This window comes from Rhinolophus sinicus, linkage group LG03 (assembly GCF_036562045.2).
Source record: "Rhinolophus sinicus isolate RSC01 linkage group LG03, ASM3656204v1, whole genome shotgun sequence".
NCBI classification, from domain to species: Eukaryota; Metazoa; Chordata; class Mammalia; order Chiroptera; family Rhinolophidae; genus Rhinolophus; species Rhinolophus sinicus.
Genome location: NC_133753.1, coordinates 39,885,621 through 39,912,988, shown reverse-complemented (window position 1 = coordinate 39,912,988; position 27,368 = coordinate 39,885,621). Strand labels below are relative to the sequence as shown.

General features: G+C 40.2%; 1 long non-coding RNA gene across 2 annotated transcripts; it reads right to left on the bottom strand.

Moving 5' to 3' along the window:
• Window positions 1-502: 502 nt before the first annotated feature.
• Window positions 503-26,347, bottom strand: LOC141570555 (uncharacterized). Of its 2 annotated transcripts, none has more exons than XR_012494679.1 (5): window positions 23,715-26,347; window positions 9,974-10,113; window positions 8,171-8,253; window positions 1,103-3,460; window positions 503-770 (listed from the first exon to the last, which is right to left on the bottom strand). It is a non-coding gene; the product is annotated as an uncharacterized LOC141570555 (long non-coding RNA). The 2 variants fall into 2 exon arrangements; XR_012494680.1 differs by having other exon boundaries at window positions 1,107-3,460.
• Window positions 26,348-27,368: the final 1,021 nt, after the last annotated feature.

The following is a 27,368-nucleotide window of genomic DNA, read 5'->3' as shown; positions in this document are numbered from 1 at the left end:
AGTGATTGAAGAACACAGAAACTGGTGAAAATCATTATTCACCATGTAGAGGATAATTTTATAGCTGACTGAAGACAGGTATCGGAGTTAAAGAAGAAAAAGGGAAGTTTATCAGGGAAAAGAGCAAGAAATAGCATGGTAATTTGGAGGTGTTGCAGGAACAAAGATGCTTTTTCAAAACAAAGGAGACCTGACCATCCATAAAGACTATGGAAAACATAAGGGGGAGATAGTTGCTTAAAACTGAAACCAAGATCCATCCAGGATTATCCGGGATGACCTCAAAGATTCAGGGGGAAGGAAACAGGAGAAGTCTTTGCCAAGGCAGAAGAGATACACACCAGTTTGCAAGGACTGGATTATTGGAAGCCTCTAACCATTTTATGAAAGTGGAAAGGCACAGCAGGACACAGCAAATGGGTACATAAACATATTTTAAAAAAATACTGTTAATATTAGTCAACGGGAGGGTGGGGCTGGCTGGGTTATTATGCTGCTCAGATGGACACCCTCCCAGGAGGTCAGATAGGGGCTGGGATGTGAGAAAGGAAGGATGTGATTAAGAGATTATTTCAGTACATCGAGAGCAGAGATTCAAAGGCCCACAAAGGAAAAACCGTGGTGACAGCACAGATGCCTACTTGCCTGGTTCAGAGGTGCTATCACTGGGGGTCAGCTGGCCTGGGGACAGTATGGGCACCACGTATAAACCGCTGGAAGGTCACAGGCTAAGAGGTCAATTCCCACAATTGCCTCCATGCAGTCAGTTCCTATAACAGCAGAAACTCCGACTGGGTCAGTGTTTTCTTGTTGGTGAACACACTAGGCTCCGCCCTGATTTTCAGCGTAATTCACTGCCTAGCTGGTTCCTCCCAGTTTTTGGTAGCAGGTAAACGACTGACTCCCAACCCCCATTCGGAGAAATGCTCCCTACTCTTTGTGCTTTGTATCACAATGTCCTTTTCAAATGCATAAACCCTCTATTCTTCCCAAACCAGGAGTTGCAGTTCCATTAAAAGTGCCAAAACCAGTAAGTCACCTGCAATTCCAATTGCCCTAGGGCCAACTCAGTCCAACTTGGAAGGACAAAAGTGCTTTTTACCTACTTGCTCCTAAGAAGATTCTCAGGTGACAGAGAATTGACCACAGCTGAATAACACCATCTGGTGCCTGGGAGGTGTCACTGCAAAGCTTGTCTGTCTCGAACAAAATTCAGTAAATAATTCATTAAGAACTTAGTAAGGAGATGGAACAAGTGTCCTTGCACCAATTTAAAGATAAACTCTTGGTTTTTGAATGCCATGTAGCCTCCCTTTAGGACTTGGCTCTTGGAGGTATCCACCTTATTCCTGCATCAGCAATTTTTCCTGCTTCATCTAATTCTCTCCTTGCTTCCAGATCACTGCCATCACCATATAAATAGACTCCACTGTCTCCCATTTAAAGAAAGAAAAAGGTCCCTCTTGATTACATATACCCCTTCACTACTCATTTACTGCTATGATTCCCTTGAACACAAAACCACTCACATGAAATACCTGTAAGCAACATTGCTGCTTTCTCAACCCTAAGTTACTTTTTAGTTCACCCCCAAATTGGTCTGTTTCCACCCCTCCACCAACACTGTTCTTACATCACTAATGACCTCTGTGTTGCAAAACACGAGGTGCCTTTTCTATCCTCTTCATTAATGGTTTTCTATCCTTTCCACCTCACTTCCCTACTCATTCACACAGCTTCCTGGAATCAACTCTGAAATAAGTCACTTGTGCCCAAATCCTTGTCTTAGGGTCTGCTTTTGGGGAAACCCAGCCTGACACACCATGAAAATACCCCATGTAAAGGAAGCTTTCCCTCACTCCTACACTAGCTCAGTTCACTGTTACATGCTCTTTTTTTTCACCCTCTTCTTTTGTATCACAGCACTTTTCACAGTTTATAATTAGATGTGTGTGTGATTCTTTGGTTAATATATGCCACCCCCACCTTGAAGGAATAGTGTGTTTCCCACCCTTGTTTTATACTCCACACATACCTGTGCCCGACACAAAAATACACACCCAATACATGTTTACTGAATGAATGAAAATGAATAGATAGTACCCTTTCATTCATAACCTGAAGGGCTATCTGAGAAATTCTCAGGTTTTTGTCTTCTACATTTTCAACATTTTTTTTTTTTTTTTTTTTTTGTATTCCTTCTGGTCTTCTCCTCTTTCCTTGCATAAAGTTGATTTTTGGGTTTTTGTGTTTTTTTTTCATTTCATGTTTATGACAATGGTATACTCAATGTCACAGTACTACTCTCCTTTAATTTTGTCTGAATTTATCTTTTAAAATTTTCCTTTCCAACCAAAACATTTGTCTTCCTATTCTAACTATAGACAAGATTCCTTTTGTAATAGGATTTTTTATTTTCAAACCACAATATTCCTAGACATTCATCCTCTAAGTCTATAAAGGCTTCCATGGTCTTCTCACTTCTAAAGGAAGTGAACATTTGAATACATAGTAAATAACTGTGCACTTCTAGAATTTAATAAGCCCTCATAAATTATTTTATTTGAGGAAATGGGGAAGAGGACACTTCCACCTCCTCCCAACACCTGTCTTTGCCCGTCTCTGTTGTCTGCAGGCCCAAGAGAGGGGTTGTTAATTTTGTTGTTCAGAGCCTAGATTATTAGTTGGGACCGTTTTGTTAACAGGCAAGGCAAGGTACTATACATTGAAGTTTGCACCTATGTACAACATTGTGTTGGTGGTAAGTTTACCACACCTGGGGCAGGCTCAACACCTTCCTCTCTTTCATTCCATGTGGCTTCCATAGACTCAGGCCCCTCCTATTGGGGGGAAGGAAATGAGACCTCACCTAGAACTTAAGCAGAAGCCACATTCTCCAATCTAGCCAGAGACCCCCTCCCCTCCCTTTGTGGGAGTATGAAGTGCTTACTCAGCTATGAGTGAAGCAGAACTTTGCTTCATTTGTCTCTTTCTTTTCATGTGGTTGAGCCAAGTGAGTATAAAGGATGCTTGGCAGTGCAGGAGCGGGGCATTCCTGGGTCTCTGGATAAATACACTCAAAATAGAACCCAAACTGTACCTCCGACCTCTGGTAAAACACTTGTTTTTCAGGAACTCCGAATAGCAATTTAAGAGCTTATTCCTGAAACTGAGCATATGAGTTTTGCTTCTTGGCAGAATCTTTAAAATAAAGAATAGAAAAGCCCCAGCAAGGCTTCCAGTCTCTCTCCTCCAAACCAGAACAGAATCATTTCCTACATTAGGCTTGTCTAATGTTTTATCTGATTTAATTTTACTATTTCGGATGATGACTTTCACAATTTCCCTGAGGAGACCATTTCATAATTTAATACTTATCTTCCAGACAGGGAGTGTTTCCAGTAATCAACCCAAATTTTTAAATTTCATCTTGTTCTCTTGGAGATTAAGTATTTTCTCTCTGTGAAAAGTTAAAAATTTCAAATAAGGTATTAGTATACCAGCTATACAAATAGTAAGCAATCTTTCTTTACTCTCTTCAAAGAAATGAATATCCCTAACCATTTTCATTGTCTTTCTGAACACCTATCATTTTTTTCTATCCTTTTATTATCGATATGAATTTATTTTCTACTTGTAGTTTCATTCTTTTCTTTAATTGACTGTTTTTGTAGTAACTTTTTGTGCTAAAATATACATAATATAAAATTCACCATTTTCAGTGTATAGTTTAGTGGCATTAAGTACATTGACACTGTGATGCAACCATCACCATCATCCATCTCCAGAACTTCTTCATTATCCCCAACTGAGCCTCTGTACTTATTAAACTTCCCATTCCCGCCAATTCCAGTCCCTGGTAACCACTATGTCACTTTCTGTCTCTATGAATTTGACTATACTTTATATAGTTCATTCTTGTTTTTAAAAGGAACTAAGAACTCTGAACTGTAATATGCCACGATTTTAAATGTGGACAAAAATAACCTTATTACAGCTGTATTAATTCAAGGGTGATATTTAAAATATTTGACCATTGGCAATCAGAACAAAGTTCAGCCCAGTCAGAGGGATGACTGATGTAAAGAAGAGCAGAGCCTGACCAGTGCTTACAGCTCCCATCAGTCAGGCCCCCTCCTATGGGACACAAAGATGAGGATGGGGAGTTGCTATAACAACTCCCCAAAGATGAGGAGTTGCTATAGTGATTAAGTATATCAATGCATTACAAATATTAATAAATATTGAATTATTTTATATGATATAATATATAATTATAAAATATATTAGAATAAATTATATAATACATACAATGTATTAAATTATATTAAACAAAGTTAAAATAATATAAATATATATTAATATATTTAATATATTAAATTAATACAGACAAAGCACTTAAAAGAGAGCTAGTCATGTAGTACTGATAAATATTAGATGTTCTTTTTTATTTTGTATCCCCAATACTTAGTTTTATGCCTGACACTTAGTAGATGTCTAGTTCATTCACTCATTCATTCAGCCATATATCCAACCACTTATTGACTTGTTAGGGGTATATTGCTTCTTAACCATTCCTCTGGTTTCTACATAGAAGGATTTTCCCAATACATTTGACCTCTCTGTACCTCTTATTCTGTCCTATGGAGGTGGAGTGGGTTACCTGGCTGGTGAGTCAGGGGAAGGTTCTTGACGGTGGTGGGGGGGACATAGACTGACCCCTTTCTCCTCTCCTTTCTTGAACACATATTCTGTTCTTCCTCTAGGAGGTGAGTTGTGTGAGGGGCTTGTCCTACGGGTACGGGTGTGGAGTTTTCCAGTGCAGCAGAGACTAGGTGATTGAGCCTGCCTGATTTCAGGTTGTATACTGGAGATACCAGTGTCGCTGCACACTTAAGCCTCATTTTCAAACAACCCTATTGACCTTAAAACTGATATTTTTATCTCCATCTGATTGTTTTCTCCATCTCTTCTCTCTCAACTGGCTCTAATCCCAGGCAGGGAAAATGGAAGTCTTACTTGTGAGTCCCCCCTTCAAACCCCAACATCATTTAACAAATATTTTTGTGGTGCTGGGGAAGAGACAATCAAGATCTGAAGCATGAATCAGAATAAATGCCAAGAAGGGAGAGTAAATAAAGAGTTCCAGGTTGGAGGACAAAGGTCCTGTGATAGGGATACATGTAGGTAAGAGAGCTCGAAATAAGGCTGGGGAGCTGGATGGAGAGAATGAAGGGCAATAGAGATCAAATGAGGGTTGATCCAGGTAGGCAGGGACCACATTTATCCTAACAGCAGCAGAGATGCCATTGACGACCTTTGTATGTTGAATTATCTCTTTGGCTGCTTTGTAAAAAATGGATGGTAGGAAACCAAAAATGGATGTGGGTAGACCAGCGGGAGTCAAATCCAGAGGATTTATGATCTCTGTGTGGATTGAAGTGATGGGAGTAGAACAGAAGGGAACAAATTTGAGTAATATTTAGGAGGCAAACATCAAAGCTTGGTGATAGTTTGGATGTGGGCAATAGAAGACAGGCAAATATCATACGAGGACTCCGGGGCTTTCAGCTTGTGTAACTGAGTGAACGGGAAGCACCATTCCCTGATATCAGGAGCAAAGATAGGTCAGGTTTTGAGAGAGAGAGATCATAACTTCAGTTTTGACATATTGAGTTTTTGATGCCCTTGGAACATCCAAGAGAAGATGTTAAGAAGGCATTAGGTATGTGGGCCTGGGGTATAGAGGAGAGAGCTGAACTAAAACTATGTATTTGTGAGTCACTGAATAATATATATATATATATATATATATATATATATATATATTCTCTATATATATAGTAACTAAAGTCATACATATAATATATATATATATATATATTCTCTCTATATATAGTAACTAAAGTCATACATATGTATTATTAGGTTGGTTCAAAAGGAATTGTAGTTTTTGCAATTATTTCTAATGTTTTAAACAGCAATTCCTTTTACACCAACATAATAAATGACTCCCCCTCACCCCCTCACTCTCTACCTTCCTCCTTCCCCTCATATAGTAATTACAGTTTTATATATATGTATCTATATATAAAATTAAATGAAAATTAAATGTAGTAATAAAGACTAAGGAATGGTGAAATTGCCGAAGGAAGAAAGCGTAGATAGATAGAGAAGAGAAGGTGGCCCAAGACTGAGCCTTGGGGCCCTCTAACCAGTAGAAGGCAGATGGAGGAGAACAACCCACAAACCAGACTGAGAGGAAGTAGCCAGGCAAGTGTGCAGAAAAGCAGGAGAGTGTGGAAGCCAAGGAAAGAAAGTGTTCTAAGAGAATGCGTATTGCACTGAATTGAAGATCTAACAAATGACTGTTCATCGTTCATCCTAATTTTTATTCCTTTTAATCCAGCTTCTCAGAGGTTGTGTTAATTTTTGCTCACTGTGTTGGAAACTACCTTGCTTTACATTCTGGGTGCTCCATGCTCACTAAATGCCAACTCTATGAAAATATCCGGGTGTTTATTTGGCATCACTTCCCCCATTTTGGGGAAGAGATGAACTCCTGAGGCTGTGGGCAGGGCTTGTCAGGGGCAAATAATAGATAGAAAACAAGCAAGCTCCAAAGCTCCAGAAGCCAACGGGCTGCACCAAATGATAGGCAGGAAGGAGAGAGAAAATGGTTACAAATATATTGTTTTGCATTTAAGAGGGTGAATTTTATGAGGTGATGCTGCCCTGAATGCTATAATAATTACAGCCCTTGGGTACCTGGCCACGGCACATATCTCAGTACAAACAGTTCATGACTAAACCACATATCTCAGTACAAACAATTCATGACTAAACCAGGTGTCATCATTTGGGGAATGTACGTAACAAGAGGCAGTGTTATGGGGTGACAGAGGCCTGGGGTGAGAGGGCAGGTGGAATGACATCTACTTATCTCTTCTCAATGTGTGTGGGTGACACTTGTTAGGAATATGAGTAAGAATTGGACCCAACCCCCCTTTCTTCCTTTTGTTCACTTTTGGCCCCGGGCTTTTTGCCTTTTGGGGATGATAAAAGTGCCAGCCATCAACACTTTCTTCTGTGTACATTTGTAGTCATTAAAATAAGAATTGTAAAAACTAGGTGGTACAATTTGACATACTCTTCCTGAAAGCTGGAACTTTGTTTTGTTCATTGTTATAACCACAATGCCTGATACAGAGTTGGGGCTTAATAAGTATGTGTTCCGTGCATGAATAAATGAATGAATGAATGAAGAAAGGTCATCTTCACTGGTTATTATACAAACAGGGAAATACACTATCCTCTGAAACAGGGCCACTGGAACTGGGCCCCCTGCCAGGAACACCAATGTGAAATGTCATGAAGAGCTTGTTAAAGCCGGCTGGATCCTCTCCCTCTGCCTCCTGTTTGCCCAGGCTGTGCAGATGGCAGAGCTTGATTAACTCCTCCATCGATGTCACACCAGCTAATGAGAAGGCAGGACATCAAACCACAGAAGGGAAGAACCAGCACAAGCTTTATGCTCAGTAGGTGCTCAGTAAATATTTTTGGCTTTCTGATGACTATTTGAACGCTATCAGTGTATTCAAATCTACAGGGCTTGATGTTTTGCCTTCGGGGATATACCATAAATTAGTTAAGGTCACTGGTGCTGCTTTGCTCGAGGCAGCTTCTGAGGACTAAGACATTCCTGAAAACTGGAAAAAGACCAACTTAATGTCTTTTTGAATGAAGGATGAAAGGGATGACCTTGAAAAGTATCAGGCTTGCAGTAATACCCTGAAAAGTAGTGCAATAAATCAGCAAAATATCAATTTAGAAATGCTGAGAAGAGTGCAAAGCATAAGGTACAGTTTTCTAATAAATGATCCTGTCTGACTCATCTAATTTCCTCCTAGGCAGAGGGTTAAGTCTGGTTGAGGGGAAGGGAACAATAAATTAAGCAATATTTTAACCTATCAAAAGTTTTTATTTTGTCTTGTATATCAATTTAAAATGAGAAAAACATATTCTAGGCAGATATATTGGTAGGAGGATAAAACTCTAAGAAGAAACCTTGTCAACAGTATAACAAATGTGTTTCAAAGGGATTTCAAATGGATCATGTAGATACTGGCTCCACATTCATTTATGCAAGACATATTTATTGGACACTTACTATTTTCCAGGCACTGTTCTAGATGCTGGGTATACCACACAGAACAGAACAGACTAAAATCCTTGCCCCATGGAGCTTACATTCTAGAGAGAGAAGAGAAAATATACATATGGTATGTTAGGTAATATTACGAGTTAAGAAGGAAAAAAAAGCAGGGAAGGGGGATAGAAGGTGTGGGGTGAAGTGTTACAATTTTAAATAGAATGATGACTATTGGAAGGCCTTATGAGAAGGTGATATTTGTGTAAAGACTTAAATAAGGTGAGAGAGAGACAGTCATGCAGATATTGGAGAAGAGCATTTCAGATGTGAAAATAGCATGTGCAAAGGCCCTGAGGCAGAAGCATACTTGATGTTTTGCATTGCTTCTTCAGTGGAGTTGAGGTCAGAGAGGTAGCAGGGGCCAGATCAGGACAATGTACTGTTTTCAGCAATAACTACTGGCTATTCAGTGCTGGGTAGCTCAATGTAGTTGCAGGGAAACTTTGTCACGTAAGTCTATGTAAGAGGCAGAATACCCTGAGCTCCAACCTTTGAAGTGGAAAGGACTTTCCCCACTTCCTGGTTAAAGAGGGAGCCAATAGATTTCAATAATTGGTAGTTCCTACATAGGACTTGGAGCTAGAAGGGGAAGAATCAATGCCCCAGGCATAGGCACAGTGTCACTGGGAGTCCTGTGGCACCATGGTCCCCATCTAGTGTGTGCAGTGCCAACAGCAGTGCCCTACCCAGAGTATCCTTGTGGTGCCACCATGGATATGTTTTCCCACCCAGCCTTCCTTGGGTTCTCTCTCCTGTCCTGAGTCTAGTTTTCAAACCTTCCTTTCTGTTGTAAACTATTTGATAATCTGAATTGTGCCTGGGAACTGAAAATACTGATATTCATGGAACTCAGGATTATAATTCAATACATCCTTAGCAGCTCAAGTACTAATTAGTAAAAAAAAAAAAAAAAGACAGACGTACAGAGAAAAATCAAACTAACATTAGGACTTTACAAATGCCCAGAACTGGGATTTATAGTGGATTACTAGCTAACATAAAACAGGTCTACACAGTGTGGTAGCTCATGTTCCCAAAGATGGCTGCAATGATATAACCCATCCCACATGCTTTTTGCATTGTGACTTTGCCACTGCCCCAAGAAGAGATGGAAATATTTCCTCTCCACTTGAATCTGCACGGTCTCTGTGATCTGTTTTGAGCAGTAAAATGTGACAGAAGTGATGCGAAATTTCGAAGGCTGGGTCTCCATCACGGAAAACAGCTGCCATGTAAGAAGTCCCACCACTGTGTTGGAGAGAGGTCAGAGGGGAGAACCTTGAAGACACCTTGGACATTCCAGCCCTGGCCAAACTCACAGCTGAATGTAGTCCCATGAATGCGCCCAGCCAATGTCATATGAAGCAGAAAGACCCAGCTCAGTGTGAGCCCAGCCCAAATTCCTGATCCACAGAATCATGACTAATAAAATGGCTGTTGTTTTAAGCCAATAAATTTGGGGGCTGTTTGTGACACAGCAATGGATAACTGAAACATACAAATATTGTCACCATACAAAATTTTAATTAAGTGTTTAACTGCGTGAGGTTTCAGACAGGAGGTTTACAAAGACAGAGGTGTATGTAAGTGTGTGTGTGTGTGTGTGTGTGTGTGTGTGTTGGGGGAAGGTTAAGGACATATCTGGGAAAATTGAAGGAGAAGAAAAAAGAAAAGGGAAAACAGTCAACAGAAAAGGCTCACCTTTCTCTCAGGACCATATTTGAACTTTAGAAGCCCTGCAAAGAAGCTTATTAAACTTACCTATGTTCAACTATTGATCATATGAAATCATTCATCAACCACTCCATCCTTCAGTGAAGAAATTGGTAGAAACATGTGTTACTGACGCATCCCCATGTGACTGGAACTCGGCCCGCCACATGTAAGTACTCACTGCACATCTGTGGCAGGAAATAAACAAACATGGAAACCACGTTAAGATTTAAAACTTTTACCTAATAAATATCAGAAATGTACTAGAGTAGTTCATCCAATTTAGGATTTCCTAACTGATGACTGCTGAGATGGAAAGAGATAGCGTTAATTGGAGAGATTTCCAGAAATTTATAAAATAGGTATAATACCATTGCCAGAAACTCAAAAAGGGTTAGGGAGGCTAAAGATCAAAATAAAGCCAGGGTTTGTGAAAACTATTCATAAACCTTTATTCTTCGGCAATAGTTAGTTCCCTCTACTTTAGACCTCTAATTTTACCTCCATCTTTTGCTTTTTCTTCTCTTAAATCAGAACAAGCTTTTTGAATTGGAAAGTATAAAATATACGTGTAAAGAGATAAAGAAGATGGAGCAAGTCACTGCTTTAAATGACTTTAGGTCTGTAGGCCCTATAAACAAGGCTTGGCAGAGTGCAGCATCGCCTCACTGAGTGGCCTCAGCGGGTTCTGCCTCAGAGGGCTGGGAGGGCCAGCCTTCCTGAAGGGAGAAGCATCTGGTCTTACCAGTTTGGTCTGGAGCCCAAACATTGTTTAGACTGAGCATTTTCATAAGACTTCTACTGCCCCTGCCCCCAGGAAATGAGCCCTCACAGGCATTTAGTAAATTCTAGTAGTATTTGATTGGCCCTTTCCAACCCATTACTGCCCCCCAGAGGATGCAGCACGAGCTATGCTTGAGGGTTCTCCTCACTAAATAACCCTGCCAACCAGCCACACAAAAGGAGGCAGCTGGACACAACTCCCTTTCAGCCAAATGGAACACCAGACTCTGCAGCAGCAGGTGTGTGCAGGATAAACATACAGAACTCTTTTGTACTGGGGAGCAGACAGGGAACCCCCAACTGACCTCTCAGACTCTGGACTAAGCAGGATCTTGACACTGAGGCATTATGCCCCCCTCAAAAGGCCCGTGGTTCTCTGGATATGTATACACATGCTAAACCATTCCCCTTTTTGGTAAACCTCTGCTGACTACAATGTATTAGCAACACAAATAACATTAAATGTATTACGGATCATCAAAAGCAAAATGATTGAGCTTTCTTTCAAAGGGAACCTGGGGAATGCTGCTTGTCCAAACGACCTTGGCAGAAACTGCAAAGTTTACACATATACTGCCTGCTCCATTGAAATGAACTCATACTCTGCTACATTGTCCAACATTCTTATGGATAAATGCCCAGAAATGAACTCATAAAGTTAAATAACTTTTTCAGATCATTGATCTATTGTATAACCTTAATTTGTCCTTTAGTAAATGTCATGTGTTGATTGACCCTCATATTAAAAGATTTTTGAAATAAAGTATGAAGTCAAAATGCTAAAAGAATTATACATTGAATCCTATAACATCGTATCAAGACGAAATGTGCATCATTGTAAGCATTATTTACAAAAAAGAGTAGAAGCAACCCAAATGTCTATCAATAAAATTTTAGTTAAAGAAATGATGAGATAGCCACATACTGGAATACTATGCAGCTATACAAAAGCCTGAGGAAGCAAATTATACACAGGTAAGGAAAGGTTTCCCAAACATGTTAAGTGAAAAAAAGCAAAGTTAAAAAAAAGTGCATAATGCTTTAGTAAAGAAGGGAGAAATATGAGAATGTATATTTGCAATTTGCTTGTAGGTGCATTAAACAATTCTGGACCTAAGTATATGTTAAGAAGAGTGGTTACATATGGAGTGTAGGAACTGGGTTAATGGAGATATGGGTTGAAATGGGGGAGAGACATTTCACTATATAAACATTTATACATTTTGGTTTTGACCTATGAGAATGTGTTACCTATTCAAAATACTAAATTTAAAAAAAGATTAAATGTATATAACAGTAAAACTTCAGTAATTCAGATCCTACTCATTGGGAATTTGTGGTGAGTTGAACATGTTAAAGGCAGGGGTAGTGAGATATCCTTTCATTTCATGGGGCTGGAACAAAGTCTCCAGCTCTTGTGGAGGACTGAATGGGACGAGAAGAAGAACATGATTCTGTCTTCCTCCTAGCTTTTTAGGGGAGGGTGTATGATGTGCAAGTCAGAGTCACATTTCTTTTGACTTGGAAGGGGTGTGTGTGTGTGGGGGGGGGAATGGCAATGATGATGCTGGCGACGGAGACCGGATTCTGAAGGGCCTCGAATGCCAGACTAAGAATTAGAATCCTGACTTAAAGGCGAAGGGGACTTACATATTAGGTTTGGGTTGTGGAGAGAGGTGAATCTGCCAAGTTCAAGGTACCACTGAAGAGAGATGGAGTACTTTGCCTGTGAATTGTTGCTTGTGATTGTTATCGATTGCCTTAAAACTGTCTTACTAGGTTCTGGTAATACGTACATTATTTATTACTATTATTTTTGAGAGTGAAGACAAAGCAATGTTGTCTCAGTCAGAGTGCTAACAGGAAACAGATGGCACACTCAAAGTAGGACGATTCTAGGAGGGTTTATTTACAGACTGTGGGCGTAGAGTCACTACAAAGAATGCTGTAATAATCTGGGTCTCCTAGCAGCCTGGTTGACAGCGCATGCCTAGACCTGTTATGGACTGAATGTTTGCATCTCCCCAAAATTTATATATTGACCCTTAATGTGATGGTATTAGGAGGTGGCGCCTTTGGGAGGTAACTAGGTTTAAATGAGGTTATGCAGGAGTTCTCATGATGGGACTAGTGCCCTTATGAGAAGGGAGCAGAAAGAGAGAAGCTATCCCTCTCTCCCTCCGTCCCTCCCTCCTTCTCTGTCTCCTTCTCTCCTTCTTTCTCTCTCTGTCTGTCTGTCTCTCTCTCCTCTTTCTGTCTCCTTCTCTCTCTCTCCACATGTGAGAACATGGTAGCCACTCTCTCTCCTCTTTCTGTCTCCTTCTCTCTCTCTCCACATGTGAGAACATGGTAGCCATCTGCAAGCCGGGAAGAGGGCTCTTGCCAGAACCCAACCATGCTGGCACCGTGATCTTCGACTTCCCAGCCTCCAGAACTGTGAATGATCCATTTCTGTTGTTTAAGCCACTCAGTCTACAGTGTGTTGCTATGGCAGCCCAAGCTGAGTAACCTGGGCTACCTAAGGCAAGGCCCGTGTGGACAGGGGCTGGGAACCGCTACTTGAATCCACAAGGAGTAAGACAGTCATGTCACACAGGCCAGGTTGAGAGGAGTGGTGCACCTCTGTGAGGACCTCACAGGCAACAAAGCAGCACCAGAAATACACTGACATTCCTTCTCCCGCCCTCTCTCCCCCTCCTCCCAGGCACTCAGAGGGCTAAGCGGCCCAGACTGTAGCTTAGTCTTCAGCGGCTGCAAGCAGGGTACAGAAGGATGGAGCATGGGTCTAAAGGGGCAAGTGATAGATGCTCAGCACAAACATTATAATAAGTACATTTCTCTCAAGTCATCCTTTCTCGTATGCCTCCTCCCTCCCCCCAAAAAACGAAAGAAAATAATTTTGCTAGGAAAGTACATGAGTGAAAAAAGGCTAACTACTATGACAAATTGACCCTAAAATGTAAAATGGTTCAAATACGTTAGAGCTTATTTCTTGTTCACATAGCAGTACTAGGTAGGCTCCACAGTCAGTGGGGTGACTCATCATGCAGTCATTTGAGCACTCAGGCGAATGGAAGCTCTGCTATTTTCAGCTAGTGGCTTCCAAGGTTGCCCTGGGGGGCCCTCTGTATTCCAGCCAGCTGCAAGGGGCAACAAGCAAAAAGCATCAAGTCTGGGAGATTTTACTGGACCAAGCCTGGCAGTGACACACAGCACTTCAGCTCATTCCATTGGCTGGGACTCAGTCACATGACCACTCCTATCTTAAGGAGGCTGGGACCTGTGGTCTGGCCAAGTGCCCAGAAAGAACAGGAGAACATGGTAAGGAAGCAGCTAGCATTTCTGCCATAGTATGGAAATAATGTCCTTCCACAAAATTGGTTTTTACTAATAGGCTAAACTCCTGATAGAACCACACTACACTAAATGGTTTTATGATGTCCAGCTCCTAACAGTGAAAATTGCAAAGTGAAGTGCAGTGCATGAACTAAATCACTGAAGATCTGAATTAGCCAAGAATGTTAAACTTCAATTTCAAAATATTTAGCCCTTTTATTTTACTTTCCCTACCGGGACACCTCCCCCAACTTCCAATTTACACCTCCCACAACATATGTGAATGAGCCCCATCAGGTCTTTGAAAGTTGCTACGAGAACATCAGGAATAGACACTTCCAAGAATCCCAGAAGTTGATAATGTAAGAGGAAAAAAAACTATTCTGTTTACAGGACCTGGTACCATAGTTATAGGATTGTAATATAGTCCATCATGGAACTATTAACACAAATGATCATCTCTGTGACTTTCACTGTGTGAGCTGTCCTCTGGAAGCTCCCCGACATTCCCCCACGTGGCAATTCACTCCTTTCATGTGGGCTGCTGTGTGCCCATCAGAGTGAATCATACATTCTGTCACCATCTTGAAAGCACATTTCATGCCTTACTGCCTTTATCCTTAGCCTCTAGCACATTAAAAGGCACATGCAGGCAATACATTTAAATGAAAGAATGAATAAGTGAAAATCAATGAGTACAGTTTTATTTGGGGTCTCTGAAGATATTTACTTATTGACCAATACAATAATCATCAACCTTAAGCTTAGCATTCACACATATACCTGTCTCACCTTTCTATTTGGGGGGGGGGGGGGAATCATAACCGAAAAAACAGCCTGTGTTCTGGGGTCACTATCTTTTTTTAAAAAAGAGCATCTGGCTGTAAGAACCATTCTAGCATGCCCTCACTTCTATTCAACGACATTAAGGAAGGTGTCAATAGAGCCTAACAATCCAAACACAGTTATAACAAAGAAGTTAAACAAGTAGAGGAAGACAGATTTGATTTGCAAACAGATTTTAGACAGTAGCAATATAACAAAGCTCCGAAATCTCACAACTGTTTGCCAAACTGTTAGTAATATCACTCTTATCTTTTAAAACTATTTTTAAATTGAGGTGTGATTGACATACAAAAGAAGCTGTACATATTCAATATATACATCTTGGTGAGCTGGAAGGTAAGCATACACTCATGAAAACAGCACCTTAATAAACTGCCATAAACTTAACCATTGCCTCTAAAAGTTTCCTCCCTCCCTCTTTTTTTTTTCTGTGATAAGAACATTTAACATAAGATCTATTTGTTTAAGAAGTTTTGAGATGTATAATACAGTATTGTTAAGTCTTTGCACTACACTGTAGAGTAGATGTTTAGGACTTATTCATCTTGCATAACTGAAACTATGTACCCCTGTGACTGACACTCCCCCATTTCCCAGCCCCCGCCCCTAGTAACCACCATTCGACTCTCTGCTTCTATCACTGTTCTTTATATAAACAAATTAATAGGTGGTTGATTTTGAGTAAGAACTTGTTGGCTAAGAGATACTTTTACATAACTCTGTGGAAACTCCATCACAGTTTACAGAAGCAATAGGAATGCCATGGTTTTTCCTTTATTGTGTTTTTGTGTGTTTAAGAGAAGAAAGGCACAAGAAAAAACTTCAAATAGCACAAACTGTCCCTATCCTAGTGCCCTTAACCAAGTGAATATATATTCATGTGTATTCTGAATTTAGAGAGAAGTCTAAGTATATATGAGAAAGTTGTTTTAAAAAAAAAAAAAAAAAATATATATATATATATATATATATATATATATATATATATATATGGTATTATTTTAAAGAGGTTTTTTTTGGCATGGATGATGGAAAATAATCTGTCATTAATTTTTATGTAAATCATAGAAATAATCCTTCTTCATCACTTGTAATCAGAGGCCCAAAGGGACAGGGTCTTAGAGAAGTACTTAAATCCTGTATTAGTTCCTAGGGCTGCCATAACAAATTACCACAAACTGAGTGGCTTGAAACAACAGAAATTTATTCTCTCATGATTCTGGAGCCTAGAAGTCTGAAATCAAGGTGTTGGCAGGGCCACACTCACTCTGAAGGATCTAGGGGAGAATCCTTCCTTTCCTCTTCCAGCTTCTGGTGGCCTCCGGTCTTCCTTGGTTTGTGGCAGCATAAATACAATTTCTGCTTCTGTTTTCAATTGGTCTTCTTTTCTCCATATGTCTCCTTCAAATATCCCTCCACTCTTACCAGGACATCAGCCATTGCATCTAGGGCCCAGCCTAAATCCGGGATGAGCTCACCTTGAGATCCTTAACACATCTTATTTTCAAATAAGGTCACATTGACAAGTACTGGGAATTAGGACTTCAACACATCTTTGTTGGGGATGAAATTCAACTAGCTGCAAATCTCCATGTGTAGAAAAGCCACAGGTTCCTCCCTGGCCTGCTGTCTGGCACCCAGGATTCCTCTAGATATCCAAGGGGCTGGGCAAGATGGATAGTTTACTCTAAACATAAACCAGGTCTCCACATCTGGAAGACACTAAAGACGTGGGCTCCTATTCTGAGATTCTCTTCCCCCCTTCCTCCTCTCTCCCTATAAGTATTTGTTGAGATCTTACTGTATGTCACTCTTCAGTCTAGGGAACTGGGGATTTAACAGTAAGTAAAATGAAGTCATACCCTTGTTAAGCTAATATTCTATTGTGAAAACAAATTATAAACAAATAAAACCTAATATGTCAGGTGATAAGGGCTAAGAAAAAAAATATAGGAAAGGGATAGAGAATGATGCTATATTAGACAAGAAGGTCCCAAGAAATGTCTCTGATGAGCAAAGACCTGAATGACAGAAGGAGCCATCCATGCTGTGATCCGTGGCAGAAGGAACAAGTGAAAAGGTCTTGTGATTGTGATAAACAAATATGTTCATGAGTGCTCGATACTCTTCAAGAGGTGGAGCTTTATTCTCCTGCCCTTGCATGTGGACTGAATTTGAAATAAATAGAATTGGCAGAACTGATGGCATGTTGCTTCTGAGGTTAGACTTTAAAAAGATTACAGCTTCCATTCTGGGTGCTCGTTCTGTCTTAGATCGCTCTCCCTTGGGGAAGCTAGCTGCCGGGAGAGCTACTTTATGCTCTACAGAGAGGCTCGTGTGGCAAGAAACCAGGGGTGGTGTCTGGCCAGTAGCCAGGGAGGAAATGAGGTCCTTAGTCTAAAAATGCATGAGGACCTGAGGCCTGCCAACACCCTGGTGAGTGAGCTTAGAAGTGGACCCTCCCCCAGCTGAGCCTTCAGATGAGGCTGTAGCCATGGCTGAAAGCTGGACTATAACCTCATCAGAGACTCGGAGTCAGGACCACCTAGCTAAACCCCTCCTGGCTTTCTGACCCACAAAAGCTGTGAGAAATAATATAGCCTTGATAGTTTAAGCTGCTAAGTGTTGGGATCATTTGTTATGCAGCAATATATAATTTATTTAGGCCCTGAGGCTGCAGCTTGCTTGCCAAGTTGGAGGAAGACTAAGGGGCCCAATGTGGCTGGAACAAAGGGAGCAGAGGGAGTACTGGTAAGTGATGAAGTCAGAGAGTAAATGGAGGACCAGCTCATGGAGAGTCTCGTGAACAACAGTAAAGACTCTGGTTTATAATCTGCATGAAGGGAAGATCCTGACTGTCGAGTTTTGAGTAGAGGAGTGACAGGGACGTGCTAAAAGGACCAACTTGATGGGACAGTCTGCATGGGGGAGACCAAGTGGACGGCTAATGTCCTAGGAGATGGCTTGGATTAGAGGAGAGAGCTTGGATTAAAGGGGTAGAGTTGACGGTGCTGAGATAGATCATTGTGATTGGACACCAGATGGATTCTGCTGGTGGGACCAGCCATAGAGAAAAGACTGGCACATTTCTGAAGAGGCTGGCCTGTATGCTAGAATTAGGAGAATTCTATTATGAAAATTCAGGGGGAAAAAATGAAGTAATAAAATTGGTTTCCAAAGCATCTGGCAGGTCTCTTCTCACTCCTCTTGGCTTCTTGGAGAGCCTCTTGTCCTCACACATACATCTTCCTGTTTTTCCTCTCCTCCTTTCCACCTACTGAAATCTCCTACTATGGAATCTATGGAACTTGTTCCCAGTAAGGTTTAAATAATTGATAAGACAAAAATCAATAGCATTTCTTTAACAGTAGCCATATACAAGTAGAACATATATAATAGAAAAATATCTTTTACAGCAGCAACAAAAAACTATCAACAAAGAATACACTAGAGCTTTATAAGGAAAAATTTTGAACTATTAAAGGACATAAAAGAAGATCTGAATAAATAAAGAGGTATTCCATGTTCATGAATAGGATGGCTTAATATTATGAAAATACAGATTTTCTTTAATCTATAAATTAAATTCAACCTCTATCAAAATGATAGCTTTTTTTTGTTTGTTTTTTTGTTTTTTGAGAGACAATGAAAACTTACTCTAAAATGTATTTGGATAAACAAGTCCATGATGTAGCTAAGTCTACTTTGAAAAAGAAAAGCAAAGAGGAGATATTTAAGACATACCACTAAGCCATGATCATTTAAACATTATGATTCTGGTTCAAGAACAGACAAAATGGATAATTGGAACAGAATAATAGATGGCTCAGAGACAGAGCCATGTTTCATTGGAACTTGGTCCCCACATATAAGTGTGGGAAAGGATGGACTGTTTACTAGATGGGAAAACTGGGTCACTATATTAAAAATAAAACTGAATCCCCACCTACTGCATAAACAAACATTGTCTCCAAATGAATTAAAGACTTATTTTCAAAGGTATCATGAAGCTAATAGAAAATATATAGATCATTGTGACCTATGTGTGGGAAAGGATTTCTTAAAATGCAAAAAGCACAAACCAAGAGATGAAACAAGGCTTGCTTGATATTGTTGAGGTCACCCTTCCTGCCCACTGCTGTAGCTGTGGAGTGCTGGGTCACCCATTGAGACACTTTTGTCTGGGCCAAATCAGTAGCATTTCGGAGGGGTCCACTCTGCCAGTGGGTAAATTCACCCTGACTCAGGCATCCCTTACCAATCCCCAATTGAGACACTGTGCAGATGGGGCCCCATCTTTGTCACTTCCCGAAAACCCATAAAAGCTGCTTCTTTCCAGCTACCCAAGCTTGGGGGAAATGCCTAGCTCCAAGGCCAGGCTCTATCTTATCCTCCCCTAGACTCACTTAAATCAATCCTCCATGCCGGGCCTGAAGAGTAAAAGAAAACCCTGTTTTTCATGAGGATAAAAAGAATAGTAAGGACCACTCAGACTCTTAGAATCAACATATGACATATTTAGTCCATATAACACAATGAGTAACTGAGGGGGGAAACAGCCCGATGTAACATTTTCTCCTGCCCTCCACCACAACAATGGGTTTTGAAAACGTACAGAAGTCTTTACTCCATCTAGCCCTCCACTTATTGATTCAGGAGGCCATTCTGATTTCATTTTTTATACCTAGGACATCCTAAGGGCCTTTGGAATGAGATTTGGAAATGAACAATGGAGTGTTTCATGCTTGGTACTAATTCTTAAGTTGCAGCTGCTATACTAAGATGTTGGACACAGAGAACCTAATCCTTGCCTCAAGCACCCCACACCCCCCAGTGGTGGGTGACTGACATGTAAAGAAATATGGCGGGGTGGTGAGTCTGAGGAGGCGTGTATGAATATGATATCATGGGATGTCCCTGCTTCCTTGACTATGACAGTTACTACAAGGCTGAGCTTTTTCCTGGGCAACGCTGTTGCTCTGCATTTGGAAGCTAATCATACTTTCTGACAGTTTAAAATCCTGGATGAATTACTAGAGTTCATGAAGGTAATTAGAAAGACTAGTTAATTATGAACATCCTCAGAATAAGTGATTGTAACCAACCCAATGTGGAAGTTACCAGAAAAGCTAAAATAAAAGACAAGATACATCTTCAACCAAACTAGGCAACATCTTTAATTCTGTACTAATTAGGAAGCTTATGACTGCAAGTAACAGAAAGTCTGACTCAGACTGACTTAAAAAATAAGGACACATATTAACTCATATACTAGGAATTCCAAGACATGGCAGGCAACAATGTCATCAACCACCCAGATGTTTTTCTGCTTCTTGTTGTCCATAGAATTCACTGAAGGCTGGTTCTGCCTGTGTTCTTAACATGGCCGCCCATAGCAGTTTTGGCGACATGATTCATTTTTACATCCACAAAGGTGAGAGAGCACATAAGAGTCCTGATGCGCCAACTTAGTTGACATGACTGCCTCTGAATCAATAACTGTCACCAAACGGACTGTCACGTGCTGTTTGGCTCAAACCTCAGTTACTGAACCAAAAACTGCCAAAAGGGGAAAAAGGAATTACTGAAGTTGGTTTAGCTCAATCAGGGCACCTTCCTTGAGTGGGAATAGAAGGGATGGAGCCGTCTCCGCCTGAATTTCCCTGAGGGTGTTGGATGCCTGAACAAACTTTGGATTCTGTTAGGAACGAGGGAAAAGAGAACTATCTGGATATGGAGGGGGCAACCAAAAGTGACAACCACAAGCTCTGATCTACATACAATAATGGAGATTAAAAGAGGAATAATAAAAAAGGAAATGTATATGAATGAGCAGGAAAAAACAAATGTACAAAACAGAATAATATTGCTACTGAGCAATGGAAATTTTGAACATACCAAAACTGTGAAATACCATGTATAGTGGCTCCTTTGTACCTCCTGTTCCTCCTGTTTGAATGGGAGTGTCTCTAGCTGCAATCCTTTGCCTGTCCCACCACTGTATTTTCGGTACGAAGGCAGATGACTTGTCCCATTAGTTTCACAGGTCCACAGATGGAGATGGACTGTGCTCCAACTGTTGAACTTAATTAACTACCTGAGGAGGCTTGGCCTGGGAAGGACATGAATCACAGGGGGTCAGAGGGTGGTATAAATGGTGCCTCTTCCGTACATTGGAGAAGACTGTACCTTCCATCTTGCTAGTGGACTCTCTCCCTTGCTGGCTTTGACGAAGTGAGCTGCCATATGGAGAGGCCCAGGTAGCAGGGAATTGAGAGTGGCCTCCAGCTGACAGCCAGCAAGGAGTGGAGGCCCTCAATCTGACAACTTACAACAAACTGAATCCCACCAACAGCCACATGAGCTTGGAAGCAAATCCTTCTCCAGTCAAGCCTCAGATGAGACCCTAGCCCCAGAGGACACTTTGGCTGCAGCTTTGTGAAAGACCCTAAAGCAGAGGGCCCAGCCAACCTGTGCCTAGATTCCCAAGCCACAGAAACAGCAAGGTAATAAATGTGTTATTTTGTCACCAAATTTGTGGTGATCTGTTATGCAGCAATCAATTACTACACAAATATCTGTGGATACTTAGTTTCTGATAAAGGTAGCAGTTCCGCTTAATGGGGGGGGTAGAATTGGATTATTCAATAAGTGGCATTAGAACAACTGGATAGCCATTTGGAGAAGGACATAGATAGAGCCTTACATCTGCTGCCACTATGATATATTCCAGCTGGATTAGATTTAAATGCTGAACACAAAACATTATGTCTTTTTCAAATTTTTAAATTTTTTATTTTTTTTTATTGGGGAGGGGAACAGGACTTTATTGGGGAACAATGGTCAAATTGTTGTCCTTTCAGTCTTAGTTGTGGAGGGCGCAGCTCAACTCCAGGTCCAGTTGCCGTTGCTAGTTGCAGGGGGCACAGCCCACCATCCCTTGCGGGAGTCAAACCGGCAACCTTGTGGTTGAGAGGACATGCTCCAACCAACGGAGCCATCTGGGAGCTCAGCGGCAGCTCAGCTCAAGGTGCCGTGTTCAATTTTAGTTGCAGGGGGCGCTGCCCACCATCCCTTGAGGGATTCGAGGAATTGAACTGGCAACCTTGTGGTTGAGAGCCCGCGCTCCAACCAACAACTGAGCCATCCGGGAGGCAGCTCAGCTCAAGGTGCCGTGTTCAATCTTAGTTGCAGGGGGCAGAGCCCACCATCCCTTGCGGGACTCGAGGAATTGAACTGGCAACCTTGTGGTTGAGAGCCCACTGGCCCATGTGGGAATCGAACCGGCAGCCTTCGAAGTTAGGAGCACGGAGCTCTAACCGCCTGAGCCACCGGGCCGGCCCAACATTATGTCTTATAGTAGAAGATACAGGGGAAATGTTCATCATTTCAGGAAAAATACTATCTAAATGTCAAACTTTCTAGATGCCAAGAATGAAAAGATAACCTTAACAGCATAAAACTAAACAGAATTCTATATGAAATAAACATTGTAAGTATGGAGGAAAGAAAAAATAAACTGAAAAAAATATTTCCTATATATATATTGACAAAAGGCTATTTTTTTCTTAATATATAGAGTTCAATGAATCAGAATAAACAATGCAGTAGAGATTGGACAGAGAACATAGTTCACACAACAGAAAATACCAGTGGCTCTCCATCACATGTAAAAATGTTCAGCCATACTTGTAATAGGAAGAAACCAAATTAAAATTACAATAAGATACCATTTTTTCAACCTATCAATTACCAAAGGTAAATAAGTTAGATAAACCCTGTGCTGAGGAATGGGGAAAGAAGCACTCTCATGCATGTGAGTATAAATTGGTATAATCTCTATGGAGGACAGGTTGATAAAATATCTATCAAAATGTCAAAATATGACACAGCAAACCAGTTCTAGAAATTTTAGCTACATATATACCTGCACATCCTATATGTTCAAAGAGATTCTTGGAAACACCATATGCAATAGGGAAAGGTTGAAAAATAACCCACCTGTGTATTACCAGGATACTATCTAAATATCTAGTTGAAATGAAAAAGTAAACAAGGGAGTTCTACTTGTACTACTATGAAACAGTTTCCAACGTTGTTAAAAACAAAGAATGGAACATTGCATAATGTGTGTTACTGGTACAAAAAGTTACATATGTCAGACATGTTTGAACATGCGAAGAGTACGTCCAGGAAAATACACAAGGAACAAGTAACAGTGCTTGCTTCCAGGATGGAGAATAAGGAGTGGGCAGAAGAGAGAGGGACACTTCTTATTTTCTAGATTTTCGAATGTTTTGGGTGAACATTATAAATGTATCTTCTATTCATCGTTATAAATAAAAAAGTTAGAAGGAGGCTTCTGACACCAAATGCTCTCTCCAGGACTTACAGGGAGGAGTACTTCAGGCAGCAAGAAAGAGCCAGTGAATGAATGCCCCCTCTGTTGGCATAAAAGGAGAAACGCCCACTACATTTTTAAAGGGCATCTTAAAATAGTGTTTTGCAACGCTCAGTGGGCTGAGTCCTTCATGATTGTAGGTTAGAAGCCTGTCAGGGATCAATTTCCAAGAGCCAACTTGCAATCTTCTATATTCCAGAAGGTGGCTTTTCCTGTGAAAATGTTTAGGATTTGGAGAATGTGGCTAGAAGAGCAAACAGTTCCATGCAAAGCAGGTGGGGACACCTCAGAGGAGTGGTCCGCACACAGCTTTTTCCTCATTTTTTTCTATGGTCATTCCAGCCAGTGCCACTGCTCCTCTTTCCTAGGTCCAGCCTTTGACAGGCGCTGCCGCTGCTGCAACTAACCCCTCCTCCCTCATACCTTCTGTAAGTCTGGAACAGTCCTGGCTGGCACCTCTGCAGCTGTGACTCATCGCAAATACTTTGCATTCCGGGATGTTCTTCAGGGTTTGGGGTCTCCCCTGTGGCTTGAAGCATTAGGCAAGTTGAAAGCAAGTTGAAAAAGAGGCCCCACAGCTGCCAAAACAGTACAAGAATGAGGGGAAAAATTGTTAGGAAAACTGAAAAGGTTTTGTGCCGCCAGGACCTCAGCCAGCCGCTCCCTGGCTGGGGCCTGCTGGTAACTTGAGCAGGGCTGGGGGACGCCGCCGTGGAGGCAGAGTCAGGGTTGTCCTAGGCCCAGCGAGGCCCATTCACACATCCGGAAGCACCACACGCCATCTGGAGACCATCTTCATCTGTCCTGGAAGGACTGGTTGAAGCTACTTTGGAAAGCACAAATGTGTGTCTCATCCACAAATGTTTGTTTCAAATATTAGTTTACCTTCAAGTCACTGAAATTATCGTGTTAGCTTATTCCTTCCTCCTTACCACCTATTGCTGTACATACTTTGTTTATATTCAGATCAATTGACATCTACTTTTAAAACAGTAGTGTTCTTTTTTTTTTCGTTCTTAAAGCTGTGGAACCCATGGGGGGATCATTGCATAAATTATATAAATACCTAACCACTATGCTGTACACCTGAAACTAATATAAAATAATACTGAATGTCAATTGTAACTGAAAAAAATAAATAATTAAAAAAAAGAGCTATGGAACAGAGAGCTATGTTGAAGACGTTGTGTAAAACACAAATGCCAAACTGCCCAGGTTAATTAAACAGAGATGGACGGAGTTGGGGAAGGAGAAAGCCCTGCCCACTCACCTTCCCCTTCTTTTCTTCATTGCTCCTCTATGTAGTCTCCGATGGGGCATAATTTTTAAAATCTTTTAAATAAATTTTATCAAGTAAATTTACATACAATATAATTATCTCCATTTTAAGTGTACAGTTTGATGAGTTTTGGCAAATGTATATACCCATATAAGGCTTAATTTGAAACACTGGCTTAGTAGATATGAACACAATAAAAATAAATGTACATTTTTAAAAGGCGGATCAACAGTATTAATATTCACCTATATTGTCCTAACCCCAATGGTGTGACGTCATCACATATTAAGGCTCCTTTACTATCAAACAAATAATACTATTCAATTTAGTTTCACTTAGAGTCCATAGAAGAAAACAACTTGGATTTAATAGAAAAGAAAATTGAAGTGAAATGGAAAGACTTGCCCAATCTTCAATAAATTTTTCTTCTTTATAAGAAATATTAGTTCCTAAAAGATCTCTATAGGAAGAGATTTTGGAAATCATTATGTTTTTTTGAACCACGTTTTAATTTCATACATTGATTGACCCCTTCTATAAAAGATAGGGATAATAGCATTCAAATACATTCTCTCCCATCTTCATATCTTCTCTCCCCAACTTTTATATTACCATTTTTACATTAATGACTCTGTAACATTAACATTCTCTCTCTTCAGTGACAATCCAACAGTTTGTATTGGTCTACGTTTAAATGGATTTGGTGTTCACCAAAAGCCCTTTATATGGCTTCGCTGTTCCTTTTTTCTTATTTTAATTCTTCTCTTAAATGCCAGGATATCAAGTAGTTTTTCTGAGAGAGGCTCATGAGTGCTGCATTTCCTGATTCTTGTGTATTTGGGAAAGTCTGTTTTGCCTATACCAGAATGACAACTTACTTATTTGGATAAGATATCCTTTAGTCATTGCTCCTGGCTTCTGATATTAAATTCTGAAGTCAGTCCATCATCTGAAAATAATTTGAGATTGTTGGTCTCAACGCCTGAAGAATTCTTTCTTACTTTTGAATTTTGGTAGGTAGGCCAAGATGTCTCAGTATTGGATATTTCATGCTGAAGTTTTCTGAAACTCAACATGTTTTTTAACTCTGCAGAATTGCTTTTCTTTGTTTCAGGGATATTCTCTTGAATATTTTTGTTTAATTTGATGGGTTTAATATTTCAAGATTTGTGATTGTAGTACACAATCTTTAGTCTCCATTTACTTACCTACCTACTTTAATCTCTTAGTTTTTTTTAACCTGCGTTTACTGTGATTACTTCAAACCTTTGCACTGTGTTAGTAATTCAAGTTTTAGCTATTTCTACTCTGTTCCTTGCTATTTTTACTTTGTTAGTTTTGTAACTATGTTGTTTTGTCCTCATTTCCTTTTAGCTCATTCTGCTTTTTACTTTTTCCTAATCACAAGGGATTTGATCTCTTGTTTAATTCATGTTTTCAAAATGTTTTATGGTATAAAGCATTTGTAGGCTATTTCCTTAAATCTAGGTTTATTCTAAGTTGAGCCCTGTATCTATAGTTTATGCTTTTTCTTCTTTGAATTGTTAAATAAGCAAGTATATTTGTGAAACTGCTTTGAATTTTTTTTTTCATTGCTTACATTCTATCTGGATTTTCTATGTTCTATTTGCTTTGACTCAGTGTTGTTTTCCCTCTATAAATTTCCAAAACCAGTTTGTTCTCCTCTCTATACACAGTTTGAGGGCTGAAATGTTGTGTCTCACACTTTTCTGTTTGTGACCTGAGCTGATGGCAGTGGGTGGAAGAGATAGACATCAACTGAAATTTTTGTTAAATATCCTGTACCAGTTTTCCTCCAACCAGTTGGAAGTTGTATTCTCTTCTTGTGCGCAAGTGGTGGGGGTGAAGGGGAAGAAAATGTTAGAATTTTAAATTACTTAACAATCAAGATTAATCATTTCAACTGAGATTAAATAATTAGTAATGTGGATAGCTCAAGAGCCTTATTTGGTAATTAGTTATTAAAATTCCTGGCATTTGGTGAAGCCCCTTGGTAAATATATGTTTTACTATTAAAAAAACTATGTGTTCATTTCACTGAGCTTTGGGGTGTCCTTGTTTACCTGGATATCTCTAATAGCCTCTGTTTTTTAAATGTTAAAGATAATTTTTATATTAAATAATTGCAAATTTACAGGAAAATTGCAAGAATAGCTTTCTAAGCCATATGAGAGCAAACTGCCTTGGAGCTTACTTCCCTGAGGCGATAATAAAGGTTCCCCTTAAAAACAATTGTCTCCAATGAGTAAGGAAAACTAATTTCTTCTTTAATTATACTTAGTCTAGCGAGACTACTCAAAAATAAATACAAAGAGAGAACATAATTAGAAAAAAAAAAATACTGTGAACTTAATGTTTATTTCCCAGGGTTCAATAATTTACTTTTAATTCCCATTATCTTTGGGACATGAAAAATAGAAAATTTAGCTTTTAAATCCTTGTTCTCTGATCTTATCATCTCCATACTTCTGGTTACTGGACAGAACCTATTGACTAGAAAGATTGAAAGGTTTAATAGGTTGGTAGAGAAGCCTACTGGTGGAGACAATAGTGTATCTAGATTTTTGCAAGGCATCTGCTAAAACCTTTCTTACGACCTGTTATTTAAGGGGTGGGATGAAGGTGTGTATACTGGGTGGTTAGACAACTGGGAGAAGCATAGCTGGTTGGACGACCATTTCCTGAAGATTAATGTAGGGTCCTCGAACCAGATGGAGCTTGGTCACAGTGCTTATTTCTGGCCACATGCTGTCCAATCCTTTGACTGAGTCTGGAGA